The 17,446-nt window shown below is 39.6% G+C and overlaps 1 long non-coding RNA gene across 1 annotated transcript in view; it reads left to right on the forward strand.

Moving 5' to 3' along the window:
- The first annotated feature begins 12,966 nt into the window (after positions 1 to 12,966).
- The window catches only part of LOC134733619 (uncharacterized), a 98,849-nt gene continuing 94,369 nt past the window's right edge, over positions 12,967 to 17,446 (forward strand). Inside the window, exons 1-2 of the long non-coding RNA XR_010117274.1 lie at positions 12,967 to 13,151; positions 15,617 to 15,781. This is a non-coding gene — a long non-coding RNA (uncharacterized lncRNA). The remainder of the gene's footprint in view (positions 13,152 to 15,616; positions 15,782 to 17,446) is intronic.

Below are 17,446 nucleotides of genomic sequence, written 5' to 3' on the forward strand. Positions count from 1 at the left end.
AGGGCTCATTGTTTTTCTCTTTTAGTGAGTAGGCTCTATAAAATGTACAGCTCCCGATGCCACTTTGGTTCCATAAATTGTATTAATTGTTCTTTTGTGTGCCCTCCTTTGCACAATTTGCTTTTGATGAACCATGAGTACTCATTGTGACTGTGCAGGGCTGCCTCGAACGGAGACCCTGGGCTTCCTGTGAAGCAACATGGAAACAAGTGGTTGTATGTGGGATGATTCCCAAAGCGTCTGGAGAGTTCTGGAAGTGTCTGTGTCACCTCCCTGGCACAGCCCCCTGTGTATGGGAATCATTAGGGCCAGGGAGTGTAGAGTTATAGTTTATGGGTGAAGACAGCCATAGAAGCTTCAACCACCACTCGACTGGAAAAGGCAGAATTGTGTGTGTGTGTGGGGGGGGGCGGGGTCAGGTGGGCTATGGGCCTCTCTGTCCTCCTCATTATAGGATGACACCCTCGGCTGTCCCTGGCTGCTCTGTTCTCCCAGTCCCTTGCTTCCTACAAAGTAGGGTGGGGAGGTTTGGGGGCTGGGGGACAAGACCTATGTTTCAGATTCTCCCCCTTTCATACTGTTTCTCATCTTTATATCCTCACACCCCCCAACAACAATAAAATCCATGCTTTCTGGCACTCAGGGCTCAGTGAGGGCTTCCTAAATTGAAGGAAAACTCTGAGTTAAAGTATTAATGTCTCTCCGTGGATTAGTCTGTTTACCAACCCGGCTAATGGTAACTTTTGTATTTTTACAACATAGCTGTGCTTATAACCAAGGTAGGGCAGGGTCAATTTCAGTCATCATGAAAGAGCTGGTTTGGGAGCTATTTGGGAGCAGGAAGTATCTTTCCATTTTCAAAGCCTCTCAAATTAAGCCACGAAGAGCCCGTATTAGGCAGTGTGGCCTCATGGGAAAAGAATGGAAAGATGATGGGTATAAAGAGGTCCAGTGTTTCCATATCTTTTGATTCAGGAGTTGCAGCTCTAGGAATCTGTCTTAAAGAAGAAATATTCAGACCCAGACAATGCTTATGCATGTAAATGTTTATTGCAGTGGTATTTTTCCAGCTGGAAGATTAATTAGTCTAAGAGCTAGTCACAGAATACTTTTGAGTGAGAAAGCTGCCTTGAGTCAGGTGACAACTTCTGGGGTAAAGCTAAGGCTTCATGAATATGTCTGATGAAGCCTATGAAGATGAGTGTCTGGTGAGGGACAGGAACTGGACAAAAAGATAACAAAAGTATTCTGTCCATGATGCTTACGGTTATCGAGGGGTTAGGAAGAGACGATAGAACAGACAGAGGGGAGAGAATGAGAAACAGAGCATCGGGAAGCAGGGTGGCATAGGAGCTATTTAGAAATGTCAGGGTTTGCTGGGCAAATTGAAGGTGTGTGTGGCCTGCTGGCATCTATCTGTATAAGTTTATTTGAATGAGGGAAAGATAAAGGAAAAAGGAGAAAAGCTGGATGGGGAAGACAAAGTGGTACCCATCTGGCCCACGGGCAGACCTCATGGGCCGACCTCATGGGCCTAAGAAGAGAGGCGATTTTCCCAGAGGAACTTTAGGGCTTTGTTACTCAATGTGCGGTGCTGGGACCACCAGCACGAGAGTAGACCCACCCAAGACTTCATGATTCTGGATCTGCATTTTAATATGATCCCAGATGACTTGTGTGCACATTGATGTTTGAGGAGTGCTGTCCTAGGAGACCCATGGTATCTGAATACATCTGAGAGAGTGCAAAAGAGCAGCCTCTCCTCACGTCTGCTTAAAGCTTTCCCCAGGGTGGGACACAAAGTATGGAAGAGAACCTGTCAGGACCTTGAGGTCTCAGGGAGGGAGGAGTGGCGGTTAGAACACAATCCTCAAGAGGTTTTTCAGGTGGTGGAAACCAGGTGACAGCAGCTGAGAGAGAAAAGTGGGTGAGGATTGAGAACAAGCATGAGATATGGTGGGAGGTCTCAAAAATATCATTGGGGTTTGAAGAAGGCAGGGATCTTGTGTCACACACGAGCACTCCTTGGGTTGGTGCTGTCAATACCACTTTAGATCCAGAGGCTGGAAAGGCCTTGGGAAGCCTTGCTGGTCTGTGTAGTTAGTATAATCTTCTCATAAACAAAGGATATAGGCAAGGGAATACTATATAATGAGTTATATTGGTTTTAAAACATGATTAGGAAAAAAGAATGGAAAGAAATGTAAATTTATTTCTGTGTGACTCAGATTTCACCTTCATACATACTTGTACTTTGCAATTTTTTTTTCCGATGAAGATAGGTAAATATAAGTATCAAAAATGCAGCAAAATGTAAATAATGACTGCTTCTGAATGGTAATGGTGTGAAATTCTCCCCTTTTCTTCATATTGTTCTGTGCTTTCCAAAGTTTCTCTGTGAACTGGTAATACTTCAGAAAGGAAGCAAAAAGAAGCACAGATGTGGAATCAGAAGACCTGTGATCCAGGTGGACACCTGCCCCCAATAGCTAATAGCCTAATCATGTGTGTTCTACAGCCACTGTGACCTCCTTCAACCTCTCCTTGCTCATGTGTAGACAGACACAGTCACAGACCCTAGCGGCTGCAAAGATAGTGTATGCGGAGGACTTTGTGAACTGGTAAGTACTACACAAATGTTAATGCTAAGGCTGGCTTGGTGAGCCATGAGGTCCATTTCTTGGAGCTCTTCCAACTCCCTCCCTTGGTCCACCCTGTGGGAGGTCAGTAGAGGGTGTCTACCTCAGACTGGCTTCAGGGAAACATCAGAAGGGGTCTTTCTTTTCTACAAATTAGTGGAATATGTGGGCCCAAAGTTCCTTTTCCCCTTTAGCCAATTTGACTGAGGTAGAATTCCTGAACTTCTCTTAACAAATGCCACCTGCTGTCTGTCAGGCAGTAGTAGCATCTCTCATTAACATTGCTAGGATCTGGCCATAATGCTTTTCTATGGAGTTCTTACCATCTGATGTGACAGTGGTATTCTTTAGGCCTGTTCTCTGGTTTACTTTATGAAGAATTATTATCCAAATCTCAGAGTAACAATAAAACCAACAAAGATATATATCTGCAATCTTGAAAAGGTCTTTGAAATAGCACTATATGTAACTAACAAGCAAAATTATCTATGAGGTCAATTCAGTATATATGGAAGAATCATCTCCCTGTACCCACTGAAATGTTCTGCTAGCGCTCTTCACCCATAAAGCCCCTTTGGTCCTACAAGCCCAATGCATATGTTCTGTAGGGTTGCTGAGTCCAGAAGCATTTTTAACTTTCAGTCTGGGGTGCTGCAATTCAGGGCAACCATGAACTGATGAGATAGCCTACATGTCCTTTGCTTTCTTCAAATACTAGTGCAGATGTGATATGGAAACCTGAGGGTGATGGCTCACATGGAGGCTTGGCAATCCAATGCCTGATGACAATGCAAGAAACCTTGTGCGACCGAAGTTCCAGCTGACTCCACTTCTAAATTTTGCCAAACTAAGGGGAATTAGGGTTCAGATCTTCCGTATGGTTTTAGAAAGATTTCTTACCTTGCAGAGGTGCAAATCTTAAGGTAATACTATAACCCAGTTCTCTGATTTCTCTTTTTCTTATATTTATCACATGTGTCTTTTTTTACATTTATCATTTGACATATAAAATATAAAGCATAACAAAGATTTTAAAGTTAAAAAATTGGCACATACAAATATAAAATGACCAAATGTCAATGAGTTTATTCAACTCATAAATAATAAAAGAAATCAGTAAGGTATTAGGACTGATTTAGAGGAACAGGGATAAATATAACCAGTCAAAAGAAATATGAGATAAATATGTGAACAGATATAAACATGTTTGAAATGCTAAAGGGCAACGATATTTAAGGCTGTCTTTTCTGTCAGAGAGAAATCAAGCACATCCAATTGCATCAATTGTATCTTATCCCTTTGCATTATTACACATGGGAATTCTTTGACTCAAAAAATAATCTTTGCAATAATATCAGTTTTCTAATGAGTTAACCTCTACCTCTACAAATTTCAAAAATAGCCTATTCAATGAAAAATTGTTCAAAGGTGCACACCCCGATAGAAGAATAGAATCCCAGGAAGATCTACTAGATTATGTCGAGCAGTCCACTGAAAGGATACCTAGTAATCTTTTTAACTTATTTCCAGATTTTGGATAATTTTCTTAGCAATTGTTTGATAGAATGGTGCTTTTCCAAATATAATTTTAATTTAAAACACTTACAATGCATGTGTCATGCTTTTGTTTTCAGTAGTGTTTTATTTTGTTTTACCTTTGAAAGGAATAAATCCTTTTAATCTATAAAATAGAGATTATCTTACGTGTTGACACAGAATTGCTTATGTTACAATTATTTAACATTAGCATCTCTGACTTACTTCTTATTGGCTTTGATCTCATCACATACAAGCTAGGCCATTTGTTGACTTATTTGCCCTTGTTCGTGTCATTGCCTTGACAGACGGCGAGCAATGTGGTGGTCAAGAAATATTTACAGGGCCAGCTCCCCCTGGGGTCGGCCAGGCAACCTCTCTTCCCCATTCTGTCTCTGCTGCTTTTTCATGGGGCTCAGCTGGGCAGTGACTCAGAGAGGCAGCTGGGGAGAAAAGACTGCCAGGTGGTGAGAAAGAAACCAGAGTCCCTTGTTGGCACACAAGCAGCCCATTAACTCCCTGGGCCATCAAGGTGAGGAGGGGTACAGCTCTTCCTTTCTTTCCCACATGCTTGTTCTTCAGGCTGTCTCCCGCCCTGCTACCACTTGTTTTCCCTTCCAGGCTATATGTGATGTCAATTTTCTCCGGAGTCCAACTGGATTTTTTTTAAGAAGTGGGTTCAAGGTAGAGGAGACATGGTGTATTTGCCTTGAAGATTAGATTCTGGCTTTCTACAATTTGGGAACAAAGTCTGATGCACATAATGACTCTCATTATTTTCCAGACATTGAGATGGGTGCTTTTTGTGTAAATTTTAAAGAATTTAATGTAGCAGAATATGCAAATGTAACTACATTATTTATTTATGCTACTTGGAAGAAGTGAGCTCTTTGCTCCTGGAGGAAAGAAAGCTGCTACTGCTTTTCTGAGGGCTGAGCCTCCTTTCTCTTAAGAAAGACAAAACAGCTCTTTGGTGGTGATGGGCTATTGGCTTCATAAATCATCTACCACTTCTCCCTAGGAGCAGTCTAATATCCATCATTTTTAAAAATGTTTTCTTACTCCTTAACCTTGTAATCCAGGAACCCAATCAAGGAAATCTGGGAAGAGGCCTCAGTTTCTCAGTCTACTGAAATAATCTCTGAAGATGCTATCCCCATCATGAAACCAAGGGGTAGAAAGACATGTTTTTTTTCTTCTAAGTGTTAAAAAAGAAGGGTTCAAGGCAGAAAAGAGTGGAATTCCCCATGAGTCAGGACAAGGAAAGGGGGGTGGTGGGCAGATCCAAGAGTGGTAAAACTTGAGCAACATGTTCCCAGCACTCTAGAGGGTGCTGGTGGTTGGAAGGAAACAGCTCAGAGTTGCATGTGGGCACTGGGAACCAAAAGCAATGGGTCCCCAAGGTCAGCTGGGCATGGAGGGATTGCAGCCACCAGTGGGTGTCTTTGACAAGGGTGTGTGAGTGTGGCACGAAGTGCCTTTGGAGGTGATCTCAGTAGACTGACAATCTGAAGCCTCACACCAAAGGTCTTTGATTGGGTTCCTGGATTACCAGGGTTAGCAGTAGGGAACTATAAAGAAAAATGACAGCTACTGGACTGCTCATGACATTGGTTAGACCTGTGCATGGACTTGCCATACTTCAGAAAAAAATAATTGGAAAAAATCCATGATAGTCCAAAACAGGAAGAACTAAACTCTACACTTTGGAATCAGTACATAGATGGTAAAACTAAAGAAAAGAAAAAGAATAATTATCAGAAAATTTAGGTGGGAAGAAAGTTAATATAATGGGGATTAGCCACCTAAGTAGGGCCTCAAGACAAAATACAGGGCCCCCAATTGAATTTGAATTTTAGGTAAATAATAAATGATATTTTAGTATGTGATTTTCCAAATACTGCATGGAACAAACTTATACTAAAAAAATCATTCATTGTTTATCTGAAATTCAATTTGCACATTTTTAATTTGCTAATCTAGCAACACTGCTTTTAAGGCACCGACCATGATGTATTTCTTGACCATGGCTATGCTATTACTTGACTGAGAGCATTCACTTTATTTTTTAAAAATGTACATACATATTTTATGAGCTTTTCTGTATATACACTATCTTTCATGATAAATTTGTGTTGAAATGTTCTCACTTCTTAAATACAATGGAACAATTTGTACCAATTACAAAAACATTATCTTATTTACCTCATCTCTCTCCCCACCCAAATGCTGAATGAAATCCATTCATATCCCATTACAGATGAAGAAACTGAGTCTTACAAGTTAAATAGCATGTCCATAGCCACAGAGCTGGTAAACAGTAGAATCAAGTTTCAACCTGAGTCTATCAGACCCCAAAGTCTGTACTCCTAACCACTGTAAAATGCCTGTGTTATGCAACAAAAAATAACATGGATCAAAATCTCTGGAGGCCCTTAGGAAACTTGCATCTGTGCTTGTCCTTGGAGCAAATTGGTCCATTGTCAAATCTTGGTCCATTGTCAAATCTCTCTGACAATGGGGTCAAGAGTAAAAAATTTTATAAAAGGATAGAGGGAATCAACAAACACCCACACTGAGATGTCACGTATATTGGAATTATCTGGCAAGGATTTTAAAGCAGCCATCATAAAAATGCTTTCACAAGCAGTTATGAATGTGCTTGGAACAAATGAAAAAATAGAAATTCTCAGCAAAAAAATGTAAAGAAGAACTAAGTGAAATTTTTAGAATTGAAAATATGATAACAAAATCTTTAAAAAAACATAATGAATGGACTCAATAGCAGGAGAGGCCACAGGCAAGAATCCATGAACTTAAAGATATAACAATAGAAATTACTCAATCTGAGCAGCAGAGAAAAAAAATAGACTAAAAAAAGAAATGAACAGACTCTTTCAGGAACCCGAGCAAAAATAACAAAAGACCTAACATTTGTGTCATTAGTTTCAGAAAGAGAGGAGAAAGAAGATGGAGGTGGAAAAGTATTCAAATAAATGAAGGCTGAAAGCTTTCCAAATTTGGCAAAAACTGGAAAACCTACAGTTTCAAGAACCTGGGAGAATCTCAAAGAGAATAAACCCAAAGATATACACACCAAGACATCTTATAATCAAACTTCAGAAAACGAAAGACAAAAATAAAACATCTTAAAAGCAGCGAGAGAGAAATGCCATTTTACCTATAGAGGAAATGACAGTGGATTCCTCATCAGAAACTACAGGGGCCAGAAAGAAGTGGCACAGGATTTTTTAAGAGCTGAAAGAAAATAACTGTCAGCTTTGAATTCCATGTCCCATGAAATTATCCTTCAAGAAGTGAAATCGAGACATTCTCAGAGAAAGGAAAACTAAGAGTTTTTCACTAATAGACCTACCCTAAAAGCATAGCCAAAGGAAGTTCTTGAAACAGAAGGAAAATTAGAAAAGAAGGAGTCTTGGAACATCTGAAAGCAAGCGAGCAATGGAGGGGTAAAAATAGGATACATACAATAGTCTCTCCTATTCGTAAGTTTTCTAAATTAGATTTGACAGTCAAGGCAAAAATGCATGATATTGTCTAATATGAATTTCAATGTACATAGGGAATGTTTTAGACAATTGTGTTGTAAATAGCCAGGGCAGGAAAAGTGAAGGGACTAAGAGGAAATAAGCTTTCTACCCTTCACTCAAACTAGTAAAATACTGACAATAGTAGATCTTTGTGGTGATCTCTATCTTGGTTGTGATGGTGGTTAAAAAATCTATCTATATGTGCGATAAAATGAAATAGAACTATACACACACATTATACCAATGCCAATTTCCTGGTTTTAATATTGTATTATAATTATACAAGTGTAATATTGAGAAAATTGAGTAAAGGGTAAATGGGAGCTCTCTGCTCTGGGTACATGGGAACTCTTCGTCTTATCTTTGCAATTTCCTGTAAATCTGCAATTATTTCAAGATAAGAGGAGAGAGAGTGAGAAGAGAGCGAGAGCGAGAGCGAGTGGTAGAACACAGAGTGCTACAATTTTCATGTTTTTCTTGGTATACTTGTTTGATTTTATGGTATCTAGAAAAAGCCCAAGTGGCTTTAAGATGTCTAAGTTCTGGCTAGATGGAGACTACACTAATTGAACTGAGGCGTCTGTGGGTCAGCCTGAAACAAGATGATCTTGTGCCTGAAACACATCTTGGTTTCCCGTGTCCTTTCAAGGGAATCAATATATTGATTTTCATTTACCTAGCCATATGTGGCCAGGACATGGTTTATTCAGAGATGTCCCCTTTCCCTATGCATCAAAAGACATGGAGTGGGCTAATTGAGAGCTCTAAAAACACAGTTTTCCTAGAGAGGTATAGGCCACAAAACAGAAAGGCTCCTTCTTTGGAATTTCCTCCTTTTCCTTCCAGTTTGGACTTCTGTGCTCATGGGCTGGTCTTTCTGAATAATGTGCATACCATATATACCCAGACCCTTATCTGAGCTCTGCCTCCAAACTATATTTTTACTTTCCCACTCCTTTCTTTATCCATCACCATCTTCCTTGCCCAAATCACTTTCATTGCCCGTGTGGATTACTTCAATATTTTCTTCTTGGTCCTCATTTTTCCATCTTTTCCCCTTAAAATCCATGCTCCATAGAGCAGCCCACATAGTATTCTAATAGTGTACATCCGATTGCCTACTTAGCACCCTTAATAGCTCCCCTTGCACTTGGAGTAAAATGTAAACTTGGTGCTATGGCCTGCAGGATTCTGCATGTCCTGGCCCCTGCCCATTTCCCTGGCCTCACTTTTCCTCAGGTACACTGGCAGCTTTTCTGTTCCTTCACCATCTAAGATGTTCCATGCATCAAGGCCTCACCCCTCTCCTTGGAAGGGACCTCTTGCTGCTCTTTGTGCAGCTGGTTCTCTTTCTTATCCATTGTGTTGCAGTTGAAATGCCCCATATCCAGGTGGCCTTTCTTTATCCTTTTCTAAAGCAGCTCCCACTTCATTGACTCCGTTATATCAGCCTATTAATTTTCTCCATCATGTTTATTATGCTTTCTAATTATCCTATTTGTTTTCTTATGTATTGTCTGTCATTCCCCTAGAACATAAGCTTCATGAGGGCAGGGATTTTGCCTTCCTGTTGACTGTAGTAGCCTGAGCTCAATAGGTACTTGCTGAACAAGTGAATGAATAGAAGAATGAGGGATGAATTATAAACCATTAGAACTGGCAGGAATGTTTTTGCCCCAAGACAATTCCTCTGGGAACATTTGGAGGGTCTTGAGAAGTAATGACAGTAACCTAATATGTTCATAGAGTACCTTAACAAGTGTGTAGAGCGTTTTGAACTGTAGCACCTACAGCTGCACGAAGTGGACAGGATATCATTATTTTCATTCAACAAATAAAAAGAAGTGAGGTTCCTTAGGGTCACACTGATAGGAGCAGGCAGGAGCCTGGAATCCAGATAAGACAGTTCAGCTTAGCACACAGGCATCTGGTGGAGTGCTTTGGAACGAGATGCTCCTGTCACCCCCAGCAGCTGTGCAGCCTTCACTGTTTACCCAGCAGCAGGGGCTTCTGGTGGTCTGCATCAGGTCCTGTCACCTGAATATATAGCAAAGCTAAAAGGAATTCCCCAAGGAGGACAAAGATTTCAAGAAGCAATGGAGGCATGCCAACGTGATGCACAGGGAAGAGAGACAGAAGCAAGAAAAGAGATGGAAAATAAATCAATGGCAACATTTTTTAAAAGAACTGGTGTCTTGGAGGCTTTAGTTGATCAAACCTTAATCACCTGATAATCCATTCCAGAGAATGATCAGAGCAGGGCCTGGTCTCTGTTTTCTAAGAGCGTCATGGCGCCTCTGCAGTCCCAGAGCCGAAAACACAGAGGGGAGACATTCACTCTGAAATCTGACAGTGCCGCTGCTAGATTGTAGTCTTGCATAACGTCCTCTGTTTTTTAAAAAACATTGAGATAACGATGAAAGAATCTCAAAAGTGATTCTTTGTTGTTCCCCTTCTATTGCTTCAAAAGATTATAGTATTTAAGTGACTAACAATCCCAGTTTCCAAAAAGCCTCCATTTGAGCAAGAATGTTACCGCAGAAATTCAACTTGCATATACATACCTTTAATCATGTCGCAAATTACCTTATTAACCACCAGGGAGTCTAGTCTTATTACTTAATTAAACCATCTCTTTCTTTTCTTCTTATTAAAACCACATGAGTTTTAACTTCTGTGTGGTTTTAGATTCTGTCCCTGCTCTTTGGATGTCTGTGTAGTAATAGCTGCATAAAAGAATTTCTGTTATTTTGTGTTGATGTCTAAAGGGTTAGCAACATTAAATAAAGGGTGGGCGGCAGTGGGGGGGGCAGAGATAGTCTGGATAGGCTCACACTGGCCAGTGGTGTAACAGCCACTTGGGTGGTATGAAGGCCTGAGATGTGTACCGTCGCTTACTGCTTTCTCTCGCCAAAACATCTGGAATACAAAATCCTGTCATTAGACAGCCCACATGTTAGAAAAACAAAAGGACAGAAAAAAGGAAACCCAGTTACCCCAGAATGGCTGGAGAAAGCCTCATTATTGCTGGTAGGAAATTAGACATTTAAGGTTATACATCAAAGCAACTATTTTTATTACAAGAGGCTCAACATTTTGATTTATTGGGCAGCAGAACAAGATTGTGACAAATATTTCCACCTCAAAGAAAAGACAGATCAGGCGTCTAAAAAGTCATATATTAAGTAGTTTAAAAATAAAGTCTGTTGCAACAATAGTTGTAATGATGAAAATGGTATGCTTCCATTCACAGCCCCAAAGAGATGGCTGCTTTAGTTCACATGCCTACAAGAAGACATGATTTAATCTTGTGGGAATTTTATTCTAATCAAAGGAAAGTGCTAAAATTTTGTAAAATGAAACAACTAAAATTGGTAATAAGCCTGTGCTACCTTTCTGCACTGGACAGCACTGAGCAGGGCCTGTGTACAACCCTGTATTTCAACTTGAGCTGCACCATTGAATCAAGAGGAATGGGAAGAACAGATGCTAAAATAGGATGGCTTTGGAGAAGTCCATCAAAATAATTAAAGAATAAAACATAGGGTTTTGAGACAATGCTAAGGAATTTAGAATACTCAGCCTTGGTTAAAAAAAATTATAGAGGGTTAGGTTAGTATAACCATTTTGGGTAGAAACAGTATGTTGTGTTAAATGGTGACCACCTCGACCCATCTCCATCTGGATGTGACCTTTTTTCTATACCATGGACAATTCCAATCAGGTTAAATCAGCTTCAGTGAGAGTATACATGATTAAATCTGGAAAATGAGTTTCTCAGGCACACTGCAAAGTTGTTGTCTGAGTAGGTCTCTGGAAAAAGAGGCATATCTTTCCAAGGGAGTTGTGGGAAGAGAATTTAGTGGGAAGAGCAGAGGCTGTGATGTGAGGCTCATGGCTTGGTTTCTAGTCCCAGATCTGCCACTAACAAACTCTGTGACTTCAGCTAAGTGACTTAACTTCTCTGGGCCATGGGTTCTCATCTGGAAAATGAGACCAGACTAGGTGATCTAGAAGACCTCACTGCAGCATATTGACTCTAGGAGGAAGGCAGAATGGCCATAGGAGAGCAACGAGATTCTTTTTCATCTTATTCTTAGGGACTACTACTTGGGAGGGAAGTTCATCAGACAAATTAGAGTATCTGTGTAGGGATATGCATGTGTGAGTGTGTGGTTATGCTGGAGGGAGACAAAAGGAACTCCGTGAACCAGAAGTATGTTCATAAAGCTATAGGTGTAATTGGAAATCTAAATGCTATGCAAAGGAATTCTAAAGGTGAATGCTTTGTAAATTGAATAATTACTGCCACATGCATCTGTCTTGCAAGCATACATTTTCATTAGTTGGGGGCCTGCTGCAATTCTGAATGCCACATTGTGCTCCATAAATATGTGTATGAAGTAACTTTCAGGATAATCTAACATAACCTAGCACTGAATGCCAACAACAGGGATAATGGAGTTTCAGCAAAATGAGCCTGAAATGCTGCAGAATCCTGAGGTACTTTTTGAATCATCAAAAGATAAATCAATCTTGCCTAGTATTCCTTTATTTTTAAATTTAAAAGTGCTTTACTGAATACTAACTCTGAACAGTTAGGAATTCCTCAATAAATTTTTATTTATCAATTGGATAGTATATAAGATAAATTTCTATTAGCTAGAAAATTGAACTTATTAGAACAACCCAGGTCTCTCAAGCTTGGTGCCAAGGGCCTATCCTCTTTTGTTATTGTGGGACTCAAGGAGAGAGCAAGTGGGAAACACTCTGGAAACCACTGGGCTGATGGCCACACAAACAACTCATTTGAAAACATTGCCCTGTGAGAACTTCATAAATCAAAGCTGGTCTCCAAAACTAGCCAACCACACCAAGGTCACCGTGAGTCTGTGAGAGACGGTCCCGGTGAGTGGGAGGGAAAGACAAAAGCTGCCGGTGCAAACATACCCTCTAACTCATCCATTGACAATTACTGGGCTTCCAACCCTGGACTTCAAAACATTTGGAAAATGTTCATAAACGTGTTCGGAATCCCATGGTGTAAGTAAAACATTTTTATAAGATTATAAAATAAAGAAAACTGGCGTGGGTTTTGTTTGAACAAGTATGCTGGTGATTTCTTTTCCTAAGGTGAGGGACTCTTACACAAGTCTTGGTAATTGCACTGAGGGAATTTGCCTCTTAAGTTTTGAAAACACAATAAAATGCATGCAAATCTCTAAATCTTGTAGATGACAGCCCCTAAACCTCAGAAATGTGTGGGGAGAATTTGAATGAAAGATGACTCTACCCAGGCTATAGTCTGAGGAACAGAATTTAACAGGAGACAATGGAATTCTTACTTTGATCCTCACTTATGTGGAAACATGAGGATTTTGGAGAGTTTCTTCATATGAAGAACGCCCACAGATTTCTCTGGGAGGTAAGTAGGCCTAACCACAACCAACTAGCTGTTTCCAGAAGAATGAAGCATACAATGACATTGGCTAATTTATATTAATTGCCACTGCTAACAGTTAAAAGCCTAAAGGGTGGGTAACAGACCACCTTTTCTTGTGGCTAGCTACAATGGAAGTTGTACATAATTTCCCCCTCCCCTGTTTTTGAGGAATTTCCTAAAGCCACTGGAAACCCCATCTCTGGTGGGATTTGAGGATGGGTTGGAGAAGACAGAAGGGAATTCTTACTTGAGGAAGTTGTGGCTGGCAGATTCTCATTTTCCTTCCCTGGCCTTTGCTTACCAGTTTCAAAGGCATGCTTCTTTAGTTAGGGCATCAGCTGGGGTAAATAGTTTTGAAAACAAGAATTTGAAGCCCCTCTCAGGGGAGAGGATTGGCATTTTTTCTTCCAGGAAAAGAGAACAGTAAGAGGAGATGTATTTATGTGGTAAGCAGTGACTCTTTGAGAAGTCAAAGAGTGGAGCTGGTCTCCATGTTCCCAGTTAATGACCAAGCAAGGGGAGGAGCAACAAGATCAAAGTTGCTTTAGGGCAAAATTGCTAACATTCCTGAAATAGCCCCAGATTCCTCACATCCCAATAAGCAAGAATCAAGTTCACTCATTTGTGAAGAGGACCCAGTGCAGCCCTCAGTTCTTTTGTTACCTTGACTTTCAGCTCATTGTCCTGGCTGACCTCCTCTTAAACCAAAGAGTAATGACTGCTGATTTGACCATTGTTCTTTGTGCATAAAGATGTCAGGGGTCAAGATGTGTACCTACACAGAATCCAACCCTCAAGAAAAAAACTAGAAGAAGGCTCCATTCATGCAGTTAAATATTTAGACACATAAAGACAGGCTACATGTAAAAGTAACCTGAAGGAAAAAGTTAAAGGAAATGACACGCATAATTGCTCCATTAAGATTTTGAGGAGTTCCAGGGGTAGCAACACAGACACACACACACACAAAATCTAAAAACCTAGAACCTTCTCAGGTGGCCGGATATACATATAGCAATAATATTATGTTGGTGCAAAAGTAATTGCGGTCTTTGCCATTAAAAGTAATGGCAAACTGCAATTACTATTGCACCAGCTTAATATGTACCAGTTTGGGTCTGAAGTCCCTCTTCTATTTCATCAAAAATCATAACATCCTTTTAAGAGTCCATGACAATGTTGATAAGAGTTCTAGTTTATGTGTTCTAAGTTTCAAGTAAAGGAGAGAAAGAACCAAGATATTCAGTCACTCAAAATATTAAAAAGGAAATTATTTATAGAGAAATGTTAGCTTTTAAAAAATGGCAAACCAAGCATTAGGAAGATATCATAATTATAGAGGAAAATAATTGTTATATGTCTTTGTATAGATACATATTTTCACTTCCCTTTGGTGAATACCTAGAAATAGGATTTCTGAGTTACACGTACATATATATTTAACATTATAATAAACTGTCAAATTGTTTCCCAAAGTAGCACTATCATTTGGCATTCCTAACAGTGATATATGACAATTCTAGTTGCCCTACATCCTCCACAACATTTGGTCTTGTTAGTCTTTAGTGTCAGCCATTCTAGTGGATGTGTAGTAGTAGCTTACCATAGTTTCAATTTGCATTATTTTAATGACTAATGATATTGAGCATCTTTGCATGCACTCTTTTGCTGTTCCTAGGTCTTATTTGGGATTAATGTCCAACTTACTATTTATTTTAATGCTCATTTATTTTATTGTATTGTTTGTTGTCTTATTATTTAGTTCTAAGAGTTTTTTTTATCAGATATATGGTTTGCAAATATTTTCTGACAGTCTGTAGCTTGCCTTTTCATTTTCTCTAGTGTCTCAAAATTTTTATTTTGATAAAGTACAATTATTGATTAGTTCTTGTATGGTTTCTGCTTTTTAATGTCTTCTTTAAGAATTATTCCCCTAACCCAAGGCCGCAAAGACCTTCTCCTATGTTTTCTTCTTATAATCCATTTCAAGTTAATTTTTGTGTATGATAAGGTAATAATGGAGGGTTTTTATTTTTCTCTTGTGTAAGTCTATTCAATTTTTTCAGCAACATTTGTTGCAAAGACGATGCTTTGTTCATTGAGTTACTTTGGCACCTTTGTCAAATTCAATCCAAATCCCATCAGGCTCTTTTTCTATTTTATAAATTGGCTAGCTTATTTAAAAATTTATATGGAAATGCAAGGGAACTAGAATAGTCTATAAACAATTGTGGGGGAAAAACCAACAATTCTTGAGGTTTTACTTGACCTGATTTTTAGACTGACTTACGTATAATAAACTACATAGTGAGGTATTGGTATAAATCTAAACATATAAAAAATAGAACACAAGGGAATCCAGAATAGAGACACACACATTCAAGATTATTTGGTTTCTGTTTATTTTTTAAGTATTTAAAGCAATTTTTATTTCTTATTTTCTGCAGATACAAGTGAAATCAAAATGACATCAATAATCCTGAATTTCTTCTTCACACTCACTCATGAAAAGTCTCCAATTTTCCCACCTTGCTCGACCACCTTAAGTGCCTTCCTTCAAGATATTTCCTACTGCTTCTAAAGAGGATCTCCCACTGGCTTGGGAGCAGCACGTGAGTCATACTCCTTCCCTTCAGTCCAAGCCGTGGACTCCCTCTCTTTCTCGCTACACCTTAGCCCGCTGTCCTACCATTGACTCCACAGTGCTGTGGGAGAATGCCCGTGTCCATTGTGCAGTGCCGCCTTCCTGTCTTCAATGTTGCTGGCAACTATGGAGGTGTCAGGGGGAGCTAAGTTCCACATAGCAATGGGGAAACTGTCTTTTGTTTCAACTCAAAGTCTCCAGGCCTAAAAGTAGCACTGTTTTTGTCCAGAGTCTCACAAAGTTTCTAAAAAATTCAACTTCTCTAATTGCTATTCTAACCTAACTTTTTAGTGAACTCAAGACTAGCTTAAGAGGTGGAATAGGGAACAGATAACAGTCTCTCCGTCATACAAAACATCTCTTTATACTTTCTCAGGGATGCGGGCATTAGGCATTAAAAAATCCAAATAAATGTACAACCACCCCCGACTTTCATCCTCCTCTTTTAGCCCCTAAAACAAAACATTCCTTCCATGCTTACAAACTCAAGGCAAACGAATGCTAGAAATGATAGTTGTTATCATTATTAACATTGTTGAGTATTTCTTAATAATAGTTATCCCAGCCTACCAGTTATGAATGTTGACTGGCAATTTGCGGGCTTAAATGGAACTCTCAGCTTATCCTTAACAGTCATGAAAACTGAGACAGAATGATTTTTTCTGTGGTCAGATAACAAGGATTTGGTTGCTGGATTCAGATACTGTGCCCCTGAGGTCATCACTATACAAGCTCAAATAATTTATTGATTCGGTGTTCTCCCATTTAGTCAAAGGAGAAATCACTTCAGGAAGGCAATCTTCAGTCTGTCCTGCTATTTAAATAAAGCAAATAATTGGTTCAATCAAAGTGGTCACATTGGGGGTCCTTAAAAGTCCTATGTTGGAAGAGAAGCGTCCCAAGGTCTCTAAAGAGTATTTCATACTAGTAATTTTGTGGCTTTCAGTTAAGATTTTAGAAACAGACTCTGTCATGAAACCCTGGAGAAACTTCTGAAAAGGTATTTCTGGAAAGCCACTGGGTAGGTTAATGAAAATACATCTATTTAGTTTTGTCAGAAGGATCCTGGTTGTGCAGTAGGGGATATGCAATCCATCAAATCAAAACATAATCAAAGGCACAATGTGAAGAAATATAATTATAACTTATGCTTACTCTTGGAGCCCAGACCTTACCCTTCCAACCTCCCACTTCAAATTCAAATGAAAATGAAAGCAAATCTGCCATATTTCAGACAAAGCAGTGTTGGATTTATGAGTGAAAAAGTTGACGGGCGGGTGGGTCTATGGGGAGGACGTAATTGTAGGACTGAAGGACTCCACTGAGTAAACTACTCTCCGCCTTATAGAATCCAGACCCGGGCCCTGTTAGCATAAAGGACTGACTGATTTCCAGAAACGCAATCATCCATCAGGGGAGAAAAGGTTGTTCCACTCATGAGGGCTGCACTCCTTGTTGATGACAATTCAATAACATTCCCACATATGTGGAGATAAATGACACTTTTACCCTCTCTCCTCTAATAAACACCATACACCTAAAAGAACAAAGCTCTAGGGACTGACTCTCAGGAGTGTACGTTTGGCCTGGATTATTATTTCTCTATTCTGGGAAAGACGCTGGGGTTGTGAGG

Source organism: Symphalangus syndactylus, chromosome 18 (assembly GCF_028878055.3).
Source record: "Symphalangus syndactylus isolate Jambi chromosome 18, NHGRI_mSymSyn1-v2.1_pri, whole genome shotgun sequence".
Taxonomy (NCBI): domain Eukaryota; kingdom Metazoa; phylum Chordata; class Mammalia; order Primates; family Hylobatidae; genus Symphalangus; species Symphalangus syndactylus.